Here is a 12,065-nt window from a genome sequence, read left to right as displayed (position 1 = left end):
ATAGCGATATATTGACTTTTGACACCGAAATTACGTCGCCCTCTACAAGAACCCCCGATTCACCTATTCTTGTCAAAGACAACCGATTCACCTATTCTTGTCACAGGGAGAAGCATACCCACAACCGCACAAACAACTAATCAGATCTCAAAAAACAGATTGGAGAAGGTTGCAAACCAGAACCTTGAGAAACCCAGTACACTTAAACAGAGTAAATTCCACACAATACCCAGAAGTGAGCTGCAAGCTCTGCAAGCACGAACACGCAGACATGGCACACGTCTTATGGAAATGCCCAGAGATTAGACCAATATACAGAGAAGACCACATAGAACCGGACCTTCTCGAGGAGCGATGGCTAAGCGCTCTGACTAGCTCAGATCTACACGACCAATTATGGGCAATCCAGTGGGCCCGGGCAGCGGTGGAAAGTCTATGCCTCACCGCACATAATTTCCGGGTGACCTGAGCCCGGGCCGGCAACCTCGCAGGTGCTTTTATCAATAAAGTTTTTTCCGTCCATCCATTTCTCATCTGCGTGACATTCCCACTGAACAACGGCGTGATGACTGCTTACGTGTTCTCATCGATTATCTCAACTCTGGAGATTCGAAGCCCACGCTGCACGTGTTCGTACTGCGCAACGCCGTTCTCTACCATTGCAGCTTACGCCCTGAAGGACCAGAATTTTTACTCGTTGTCCCGCGCCATCTCCGGACATCTTTTCTTGAGCAGTTGCATGACGCACCTACTGCAAGCCACCTCGGCGTTTCTTGTAATTACGACCGCGCACGGCGCCGCTTCTACTGGCCAGGCCTGGGGTGCTAAGCAGAGTGCGCCGAGTTTGGTGAAACTCGGTATCTTCACGAGATCTGGCGACGCCCCAAGATGAAAGAACTAATGGCAACAAGACAAAGTTTGCCCGTTGGCACGCCTCCAGTTTCATTGGTTTATCTAGATTTACTCTTGGTGGCTATCATCTCTTGGGCGTTGCCATATGGGCTGTCGACAAACTGGGGCTCACGTGATCATACGGTCAGTGCATGGTCATGCCTTCTTTCACTTGTTTGTCGTTTCACTGAGTGCATTACAGGCAAAAGCAAGTTATCAAATAAATGCATTTATTACAATAATATTAGTCACATTAACGTAGGTTAAAAGCATTTTAATGTTTACAAGATGTGCACTGAATGTGTATTAGACTAATTTCTAGTTTAATACGTTTCGCGTTATACCACGAGGGGATGCTCGCCCCCCTTTTTTTCCCCCTCTTGATTGAATTGGCGCGGCTCGCTACTTGCTTGTGCTAGAATTTCCGAGAACAGATTGGTGTGCGTTTGGTTTTCGCTCTAGGCTTTCAACAGATTGCTCGTTGCTCCTTCTCTTTCCTCTCGATTGAATTGGTGCGGCTCGCTACGTGCTTGCGCTCCCATTTCCGAGCACAGATTGGTGTGCACCTGGTATTCGCACTGGTCTTTCAACAGATCGCTCGTTGCTCGCGCTAAAGTAAGGTTGCGAGACGAAGTGAGCGTCGGCTAGCCCAGAAGTGGTTTGCCGCGCGCTTAGCGTGTAAGCACGCAGTAATGACGGAAATCAATGGGTCAGAAAACTACGCTTTATTTTATTATATTTTGTGATGCATCTTCATTCTGGCTAGCGCCGTGCGATGGCTTCTAACAAACGCAAGAAAGTGTCTTTGCAGCGCACGTGGCCGTTGACTGATGTCACATCCATCCCAGGTGGGACTCCAGCATCGGTGCAGTTACCCTGTACCCACCGCTGACGAGGCGGCGCTTCACGTTTTGACAATAACTTTCTGTTTTTTTTTTTTTTGCGTGTGAACGCCCGTGATGGAGTCCACAAAGTTCACGCTGTGGTGAGTGTCTCCCAATGCACATTGAGGCAGAGCCCCGTTAGCATCTACTAAATTTGGGATACAGTTGTATGCGGACAATTCGCTACTATGAATAATGGTCCCCGGTTGAACATTGGCTGCAATAATGGCGCCTGGCGTCGCCGCCTTTCGTCAGTCGACCTTGAAAAGTCGCAGCACCCCTCTGGTCGCGCAGACCATGCCGAAGACCCATGGGCCACCAAGTTTAACACCGCTGTAATTTTGGCGGCTCGGTGAAACGTTGTCGCCCGTCATTAGGCGGCCTCGACTGTAGTTTTGCTCGCCGCGAAAAAGGCACTCGTCGGGACACCGAGTGGAGGTCGCGCCAGCAGTTCGTCCCTCGCGACCTCACGGAGGTATTTCCTGCAGTCGGCGATGATGTGCTCCGACAGAGAAAACAAGTCGCCGGTCATCTCCTTCAACAACCATATGTATACGCTTTTGCTCACGCAGTACGTGAGCCAAATCATTTGCCGCCTGGAAGGGTGGTCGTTCGGACAGCCGAGACGGACCGTGTTGGCGAAGGAACTTCCTTCGCCTCTCTGCCCATGCAGTGCAGCGATACTGTATAACTGCGAAAACTGCTTTCGGCACCTTTTACACCAGAAGGCAGCCCGGCGTCCATTCTGAGTCTTCCTATATAATGTGACCACTTCGCCTTCGCAAGTTGGTTAGTCCGGGTTAAACCCCAGGTGCTCGCAGGTGCCCCAGTACTCCAATGACGACACCGGAACTGGCCTGGGGCTGGGGCCAGGTGGAAGAGCAGCGCTTAAAGCCGGAGAGAGCGGAAGCGATCGCACGAACTTTTCCTCCGAAGCCTACTCACACCAGTCTGTGCTCGGAAAGCATAATTTGCCCACCACGCTGTCTCCGCAGACGAGGGCCTTCGCCTAACTCGTCACACAGCCAGCGCACTCATGTTTTGGAAAGGCATAAATGACTGAAACTCAACGTCGGACATGTAGGTGAACGGGTCCAGACGGTCATATTCACGCTTGCTGCCACTGGCTGCGATGACACAGGCTGCTGTTGCCGCAACCATGTTCCTGAGGCCAACTCTTGTGGGGTTTCGCGATGTACGAGTTTTGCACAAGTTCGCGTGTCAATCAAAACCATAAGTCACGCCCCGCGCGAGACATGTAACTCTTGTGCGCGCGCCCACTACGGTTGGGCCACGCCCAACTTATTTTCTGGCAACAGCGACGTGGTGCGGAATTGAGAGGCATCAACAATCTTGACCGCCGACAGAAAATACGCACAGCACACTGTCATCGGTGATGTACTACTGAGAACCACTATCAAAAACAAAGTGGCGACTTTCGCTGGCTTATGCATCTATCTTCTTGGGCTGTGATGGCCCCACAACACGGTTCATTGCCTGCATTGTAGCGACATAGCGCACAGCAAATAATTATCGGCACGACACTGTAGCTGCTTGCAAGTAGTCGAGGCGCCGTGGTGGACCACGATGCTGAGCAGTGCGTAGTGCTTTCCAACGACACCGTATCGCAGCTGTTGTTTGAGATGGCTGCTCTGTCATCGGTATAATGTATCGGACCCGCAGTGTCGCAAACACGGTCAGCGTCGAGAAACGCCCGCTTTTTTAGACCCAGTGCGATGACATTTCTTCATCACAAGCACGACACACTAAACAGTTGCAACCCCTTCCTGCGTTCGAAGTCTAATTTCCTAGCTGCACACAAGAGCCATCACCCGCCAAAATGCGATTGCTGCGCTGTCGTTACTATAACCCTCTGCGATCGCTGTTAGCTCAGCAGCAGAGCCAATCGGCAAGCACATTGGAGAGAACAACACACTCAAATTCTGTGTACAGTACTCACGGATTGAAATAGGACACTCGGAGCGCGTGGCTGCTGGTACATGCAGCGCTGCCCGTGGGTGCTCATGGAACGAAGGTGTTGCATTGTGGTATAGCGCGAGGGGGAGAGCATCTACGGTGCAGAATTGCTCCTTCCGGTCGCCAACGAGCCGTCCTGTAGTTCACCACACTGCCAGCGTGGCGTGACGTGCCAGCAAGGCACGTCTTGTGTTCGCCATATCCAACTACCTGTGGCTCGACTTGTGCTGACATCAGTACGACCAACAATGTCGGGAGTTATAATTTCGAGGCTGAAATAAAGAAGGCTTTTCTTGTCGGCCACTCCACAGGTGTTCGGTGTTCGCACAAAGTAAACTTTCCGTTCATTTGTGCAGATGTTATGTGTACGAACGCACGTCGTAGCTGAATCCTGTGTCTTACTTGCACAGCATGCGTGCCGCATAGCGAAAGGGGGTGTAATGGGAGCGTCGTGTGCTCGCGCAGGCGCGCAAGCAGACGACGCCGCAATATGGGCGGTGCGCACCGCCGAGCCATTTCGGTCGGCATGCGCAGGCACGCTTTAAGCGCGCTTAAAGCTACTTGATGTAAAGTAGCGACACTCTCCCCCGCGCGCGCGCTTTCCTCCTCAATTCTCCTCGGATTTCTCCCCCTCACCCGGCCGGCGCGGCGCTGAACCCTCCAGTGGCTCGCTGCAGCCGCATTAGAATCAATGCGCGCGCTTGTTTATTCGGCCCTTTGAAGCGTTGTATGGGAATTTATCCCTTGTGAAACTGTCATGACGAAAGTACGTTTCCGATAGAACGTCGTGACATTTTTTTTTGAGGACGCTTTGATAAATACAAGCAGAAGCGCTCCGAAAAAATGAGTACCAAGCAGTGGCTGAGCTGTTTACCTCTAAGTCGCCACTTGGTTTGTCCGTAACGCGGAGGTGTATTGGGTGCATACAATATAAGCAGCGTAGAGTATAAACGAGAATTTGGTTCACAATCTTCGCTCTTAAAAGGCTCAGAGAAGGTAACCAAGAAGAAATGTGATAGTTTACTTAAAGTGAATTCGCCAAAATGAGTGGGCCAAACGCCTTTGTACAAATGCCACTGTGCAAAATACGTGCTGTGTTTGCGAAACAGCCAACATAGAACTTTACACACGCGCCTGTATTCCGTCACTATGAAACGACGAGAAATTACATTCCATCACCTCTGGGAGTAACCTAAGTCTCTCTCGTAAAAAGAAATACAAAAGGCTGATTGCTTACACGGAAACTGCTAGGACTAGCACTTGATAATTAACTTACAGACTTCAAGATGTCAAGTTTATCAGAACTGAGGGAGATTATCAGAAGCGCGTGGCTTGTATTAATGAGCATGCGCGAATAATACATAATACCACTTATCTACCTATATATTGCGGTTCATGCCTTCGCAACGTAAAGTACGTAAAGAAAAAAAATGCTCACAGTATTGAAACTTTGCAAAGATACAATAAGCACGCAATAAGAGTAAAATAGTTCCTTGGCTTCACAAGTATCAGGCGCAAGGATCACACGCACACGCGCACACACATACATGCACACACATACACGCACACAAGCACGCACATACACAAACACGCACACACACACGCACACAACTACAAAATATGAGTTACAGGCATTAACTCACAAATTACATACATTTGAAAACTAACGCACGCGCGAAAACACAAAAAGCTTTGTCACGGCTCGAAGAGTCAACGAAAATTTCAGCCGACTCACTTCAAAAAAACTATATGCACAGTTATCGGTGCTCTGTATTGAACTGAACGAAGAGTCCGGCTATGCAAAGAGCATTAAAATATCCATGCAACTTCATCCACAAATATGAGGAAAGCTGCAACATTCACCTCGCAAAGAACGGCGTGCTTAGAAGGGGCGAAATCCCTTCTCCCGGTGTTATGGAGCCACTGCTTCCGACGCACGACATTCCGTTCACCTCGGTGGATATAAAATAAGGCTTGCCCTTTCTCTGGCCTGCTGCTGCATTGAAACGCGCAGCAGCAAGGCATTTTCACGGAGAACGAATCTCAGATTCCTACGAAAGGATGGAAAAACTTGGGAAACACGCGTTCGGAGCGGCAGGGCGACCACCACTTGGACTGCGCATGACGGGCGGGAGAAACTAAAGGCGCGCGAAAGCAAGTTTCGCGCCGTTTTCGTGACGTCAGGGTCACCTGACGGGCTAGTCTCGCGCGCCGCAGCCATTCAGCGTGGCGGATCCGCTGCCTCCGCGAAAGAGGGGGAGAAAAAGATGAGGTTGACCGAGCCGGCGAGGGTGTTGCGGCGTAGATCAAAGCGTGTCGCTACTTTCTGACATCAAGGGGTTTTAAGCGCGCTTAAAACCCCTAAATGAAGAAAAGTAGCGCCATCTCCTCTCTCCTCCTCCTGCGCCGGCGTTCACTCTCTCTTCTGTCGACCGTGGCTCCCCCTACGCGGTGCCGAACTAGCAGACGCTCTCCGAATGAAACGCTGTGGCTACGTGTCGCTCGCGCTCTTGAACTCGTATTTTGATCGGAATTTTTCGCGTTATGTTATGACTGGCTGCCGAAACAACGAGAGGACGCATAAATGCCGTTGCGCTTAGATGGATGTACTATTAGCGGCGATACAGTGAGCCTAAAGCCTCTAAGTCGGGCTTCAACTAAGCCATGCAACGCGTGACCTCGGCGTTGGATCATCGCCGCGTTTCAGTAGCTCCAGTCCCTCGTTGGCCAGTGGCTAACGTGCACAGCGGGCCTCTAACAATGACTACGCTTCGGGAGTGAATGATCCACCAGCTGTATATATGCAGTTGTCTTACAGGTTTCACTGACTAGTGAAAGCGGCGGAAGCGGTTCGTCGATAATGAGGCTAGTGGCTTCGCTCGCTTGCAGGAAGCCTTACACTACTCCACACATTTTTCCTTCTTTTTTTTTCCGGACTTCAGTAGCGCGGCAGCGGTCATCTTACAGGTGTATGCGAGGCTGCTTTTGTGGATCATATTGCCGCTTGCATGTGCTGCGCGCGGGTCCGAGAAATTCTACCGTGCGTATTGTATCTACTATCTTATCAAATGCAGAGCAGAAACGATGAGTTAACATCCAGGTTTGTCCTGGCCACTGACAAAGCCACACAGGAATGAGTTAACTCTATAATCAAGCGCGTTGCAGTGTGAATAGCATTACTGCCAGCAGACGGTAATGTCTTTGAAGTGCACGGTGTATTCTTCCGTTTTGCAGGCGGCTTCCTCGGCTTCAGCTGCTTCCGATGAACGAAGAGCGATGGAATGGCTTGACGCTTCAATTTTTTTGTGCCACAGCTCTGCAGAATCACCGGCTCAAATTGATCATCCGTGAAGTGATCCTGCGCAAACGTGAAATCAGAAAACAAGGTCACCGTAAAACCTCGCTCCTTCAAGTATAAGGCGTAACACAACATTCCCGGCACAGGTCATCGCCGGGAAGTCTTGTATACGGTGTTTCTTTTTATTGCGATAGCAATTATATGGACACTTGAACCGGATTTCTGCCGTCGGCGTCGTCGTCGTCGTCGCCGTCGTCGTCGCCGTCGCCGTGACGTTCCCTATAGATAAAATCTTCGCCGCGCGCCGTATGCCCGAGAGGAAGCGTGCGGAGACGCGCGCTATCACGGAGAGCGAACGCACTCAATCTCCCACGCGCAAGCAAGCAAGCAGGAAGCCAGCGCCGGAGGGAGCAAGGGGGGGGGGGGGGGGGCGCACTTCTCTGCCAACAACCGCGCTCGTCGCTCGCTCGCACCGTCTCTTATCTCCACACGGCTCTGACCTTTAAGTGCATTCGCCGCTCAGTTTGCGTTGAAGCGATAGACCGCACGTACCTTCGCCCGCTGCGGCTATGCTTGCTGCCAGCGTTTTGACAGTCGTTGTCTGCTGTCATTCAGTGTGATCTCTTCGTGTTTGTGCGCGCTCACACCACGCTTGTTCATTCAGTTCGTAATAGTCGGGCCACATTTTCCAACGCACGCTACACACGCAATGCTGCCCGGATCGGCAGTGCAGCGCTACAGGTGTGTCCCTTCGCACGCGCTGCCCACGGGAAGCGCTTCTCATCAACACCACCGTTTCACACGCGCCTTCTCGTGGTCATCGAATCTCTCTTCATGTCGGTCTACTTACGCCGCAGCACACCTGCTTACTTAATCAGCTCATGTTTACTACAATTCATATTGCTACCAAAGCCGCTCACCTTACTTCGTATGACATTGCTGTGTTGCTATCGCATTCATTGCTTCGCCCTTACGGCGAAACTGTGACATTTTTTTAGCTCGCCGCCAGCACAGGTACTTATCTCTTGTTCTGCTACATATCGCCGGGAAATCTTGTATACCGTTTTCCTTTTTCAGCTCGCCGCCAGCACAGGTCCTTATCTCTTGTTCTGCTACGCGATACACGACTAGAATACTGAGCACACTTTTTACGCGCAGCACTTTCTACGATTGTCGAGATAGTTATCGGTCCTCGAGGATCAAGGACGATAGCGACAAGTTTTAGCGACAAGAACATTGATCTTCGCCGACCACCGAGTTGAGTTTTTGCTGAAGGCGCAAAGTCGCCCTAACTAAATAGCACTAATCGTCTTTCCGCAGGTAAGCGCCCATTTTTCCCTACGTACCGTCACCGCTTCGTAACATACTGCGATACACTCAAAACGTGCCGTTCGCGTACATTCAGGCCACACAAACACAACGCCATGTATTGTATAACCGAGTCAACAAAACCACGTGCGTTTGAGGACAAGATGAAATCCGGCCACGAAAGTTGCAAATGCAGCGCGAACAGTGCCTCACTTAGGCGGGAGAAAAACTAACGAAGCTTCACACAGCAAGTGGCAGCATGTGAGATTACGGATCATTGAAGAATCGCTCGCTTACCTCACACAGCCGGAACCATTGTGTTGGGTTGAAATCAGCGCGGCTGATTCTTTGAAGCCAGACCTTCCTCTGTGCCGCGTCTCGCTTCGCTGATGGAATCCGGAAGAGTCGCTTGCCGTCTGTTTCGCGTGTTCTGCACCCGAATGCCGAGCAACACGGCATCGCGAACACTACGCCTTAAAAGCGCAAAGGAGACGCGATGCGTGGTGCCTCCATACACGGCTCGCAATGGTCTGGCCGGTCTGGCACCGCGATGGCGGCGGGAGCAAAAAACAAGCAAGAAAAAAAGCGCGCGAGAGCACGTGACAGCATTCGGCCAATCGGACGGCCGAGCGCCGAGAGAACGGGCAGGAGAGGAGGAAGGCGGCAATCTTCAAAAGATGTCGCTACTTTTTTTTTATTGAGGGGCTTTAAGCGCGCTAGCCTTGCAGCGCCACGATGGCAGTGTGGTGAACTACAGGCCGTAGTAGTAAGTGGTTCGTGTGGAAAGAGAAATGTTGGCAATATCTTCTGCAGCCCTTGAGGGAGCACGGCTCAGCGCCACTACAGGCCGGCTCGTTGGCGACCGGAAGGAGCAATTCTGCTTCGTAGATGTTCTCCCCCTCGCGCTATATCACAATGCAGGCCGGCTCGTTGGCGACCGGAAGGTGTAATTCTGCTTCGTAGATATTCTCCCCCTCGCGCTATACCACAATGCAACAGTTTGGTTCCATGAGCGCCCACGGGCGGCGCTGCATGTACCAGCGGCCTAGGGTGCCTCGATGCCAGCGCCGCCGTTCAGGGTGGTGCCATCCTTTGACTGCACCCGCGCCGCCGCTTTCTCGCTGCGACGCCATCTTGAGTCACAGCGAGCGGTTGCGAGTGCTTGGTGCCGGTGCTTAGTTCGAGACACAGTGCGCGCGGATGCTTCGCTGACGCTTCTACTTGCTGCACAGTGTTCAGCCGCATGAATGACAAGCTTGTCAAGTGCATCGAGTCGACATGACGGGCTGTTGTGTTCCCAAGTGCCCCGGATCGATGCGTAAAGGGCTTCGTTGTTTACGCTTCCCCCGGGACCCAGAGCGAAGGAAGATATGGGAAGCCCAAATAAAGAGGTATCACTGGAAGGCATGGATAACTCCTACATTTGCGAGGTAAGTGTCAAGAAAGTTTAGACTATCGCATCGTGTTTTTCATTTAAATAAGAAAATATTCTCTGATCCTCGCTCACGTACCTACGTTCGCTCACGAACTAAGCACTGCACCGATGCTGTGTAGCCTATGGTTTGCGAGCGCGCGTCGCATAGGCTTTTGCCGTTTTGATCGGCGCAGTCTATGCGAGTAGTACCCTTATTTTAAGAACTAACGAAAATGCTTCGCCGCGAAATAGCCTTACATTAGCTACAAATCGTCATGTAAACCACCTATTTTACTTTTTCACGGGAAGCACACATCGTGTGTCTCTTGTTTCTTTTTTCCCCTCAGTTTCTTTTTTCGCTACTGGTTATTTGGGACTAAAGAACGCAGCGCTTCTTCTGGGGAGAGCGGCTGTTGTGCACGTGGCAAGCGAAGCATTGTGATTTTCTCTATTCTCAGCAGATATCTTGCGGATCTCAGGTTGTTACGTTATATAGCTGATTTTTTAGACGAATATATTTGTAGCGTGGTGCTCGTAAGCCGATGGTCATTCGTGCTCATTCCCGATCGTAGTGGGTACTGTGACGGTCTTTAAATGCCTGTGCACGGTATGCCCAGGTGTAGTAGAGTTAAGGGGCATCATGGGACCAAAATGTTTCGGCGCTTTCTGGCATGGTGTCTGTTGTAGCCTGTGCATTTCTTCGAAACGTGTGAAGCGAGGTAATACAGCGTTACTTCTGCGAAAATTTATTTTTAAGCACTGTAATGGTTTCTCTGTATTTACAAGGCAACTTTTCATATCAATAATCACTTTTGTTGTTTTACTTGTACTTAGAAACACTTTGAAGAGGACCAGTACGAGGGAAATCGACAGGATGGGCGCCGTCTGTTAAAGTCAACAGCCCTACATCATCATGGACTATATTTCCGAAGTGAAAAACATTGCTAATCTGTATTTGACTGTCTTAGTTTCATTTACGGTTTTTGTACGCGATATGTATGCAGTGTTGTTTATTTTTTCAATGTAGTTATCAGTGTTCTAATGGTTATTTATAAAATGTTCTGTACTCGCCATCGATGTGTTTGGCTGATGCGACGTATTCGATGGTAGCTGATGTATTCTGGCTGGATATCTTGATTAATATTACCCGCGGTTGCGTTTTCTTGTTTGCATTCTTGTTTTCGATTTATTTGTGTGTAATAAGGTTGATGTACTCACTTCAAACCCCCCCCCCCCATGTAATGAATAAATAAAAAAATAAAAAAAAACTCTCCCTATCACGAATTGTGTGGGCCCAGCCTACCTTGCGAATTTTTTTTGTCTCGTCTTTCAACATAACCATCATGCGCCACACAGTACATATAATTTTTCATGTACATATCTCTTTCATGATTGATTGTACTAGACATTATAAGTAAATGTATTTTGTGCATCGTTTGGTTTCTTGTGTGTACTACGCAAGATTGACACAGACAAGTTACGTTACATGTTTCTCTACAGCACTAACTAAACCTTATTTTCACATCGCAGTTATTTTTACACCAGCTTAATCCTGTCAGCACACAGTTTTGTGGGCAAAAAAAAGCAAAATTGCGCGTAGATTATCGTCAAATAATTGCAACGAACGCGAAGAGCACGCGCAACGCAAGGAAAACTAACCGCCGTGCTCGAGTGACTGGCTACGGTAAAGGAGGCGTGACGTGTAAACCAAAATACAATAGCGAAAAAGAAAAACTTCCTCACACAGGGGGTCGCAAACCTTATATACCAAGCATCGAAGCGCAAAAAAATAGTGAGTATTTAAAAAATAGACACGGCATATTAAATGTAAATTGAATTAGGCAACTTGGGGCATGTTCCCGGCGCCATACATTTACGTCTTGGACCTTCGACGAGTTAACGGCTATTGGTTATAAAGATGTGCAGATGCGATACCGATAAAAAAATCCTCATCAAGGCAAAGCACTTGGAAGTGCGCCGCGAGTAACACTATTTATGAACGCAAGCGTAGCTGAGTCTCAGCTCGTGTGACTCAATATGGCGGCGCCAGCGGGGTTGTCTCCACCCTGGACGGCGGCGTTGGGCATCGAGGCACCCTATACAGCGGCCACGCGCTCAGAGTGTCCTATTTCAATCCGTGAGTACTGTACATGCGCACGGAGGCACCTTCACTGGGCAAGCGATTACAAGCGATGAATTGTATCGCTGGACAGCGCGCTTTTCTTTGCAATGCATCGCGGAGGCTTCGGGCACGCAGATAGACGGGCGAATTTTCACTGTGCTGCGTCACTTC

This window comes from Dermacentor silvarum, chromosome 1 (assembly GCF_013339745.2).
Source record: "Dermacentor silvarum isolate Dsil-2018 chromosome 1, BIME_Dsil_1.4, whole genome shotgun sequence".
Classification (NCBI taxonomy): domain Eukaryota; kingdom Metazoa; phylum Arthropoda; class Arachnida; order Ixodida; family Ixodidae; genus Dermacentor; species Dermacentor silvarum.
The sequence above is the reverse complement of the archived record's forward strand: the minus strand, read 5'-3'. Positions refer to the sequence as shown.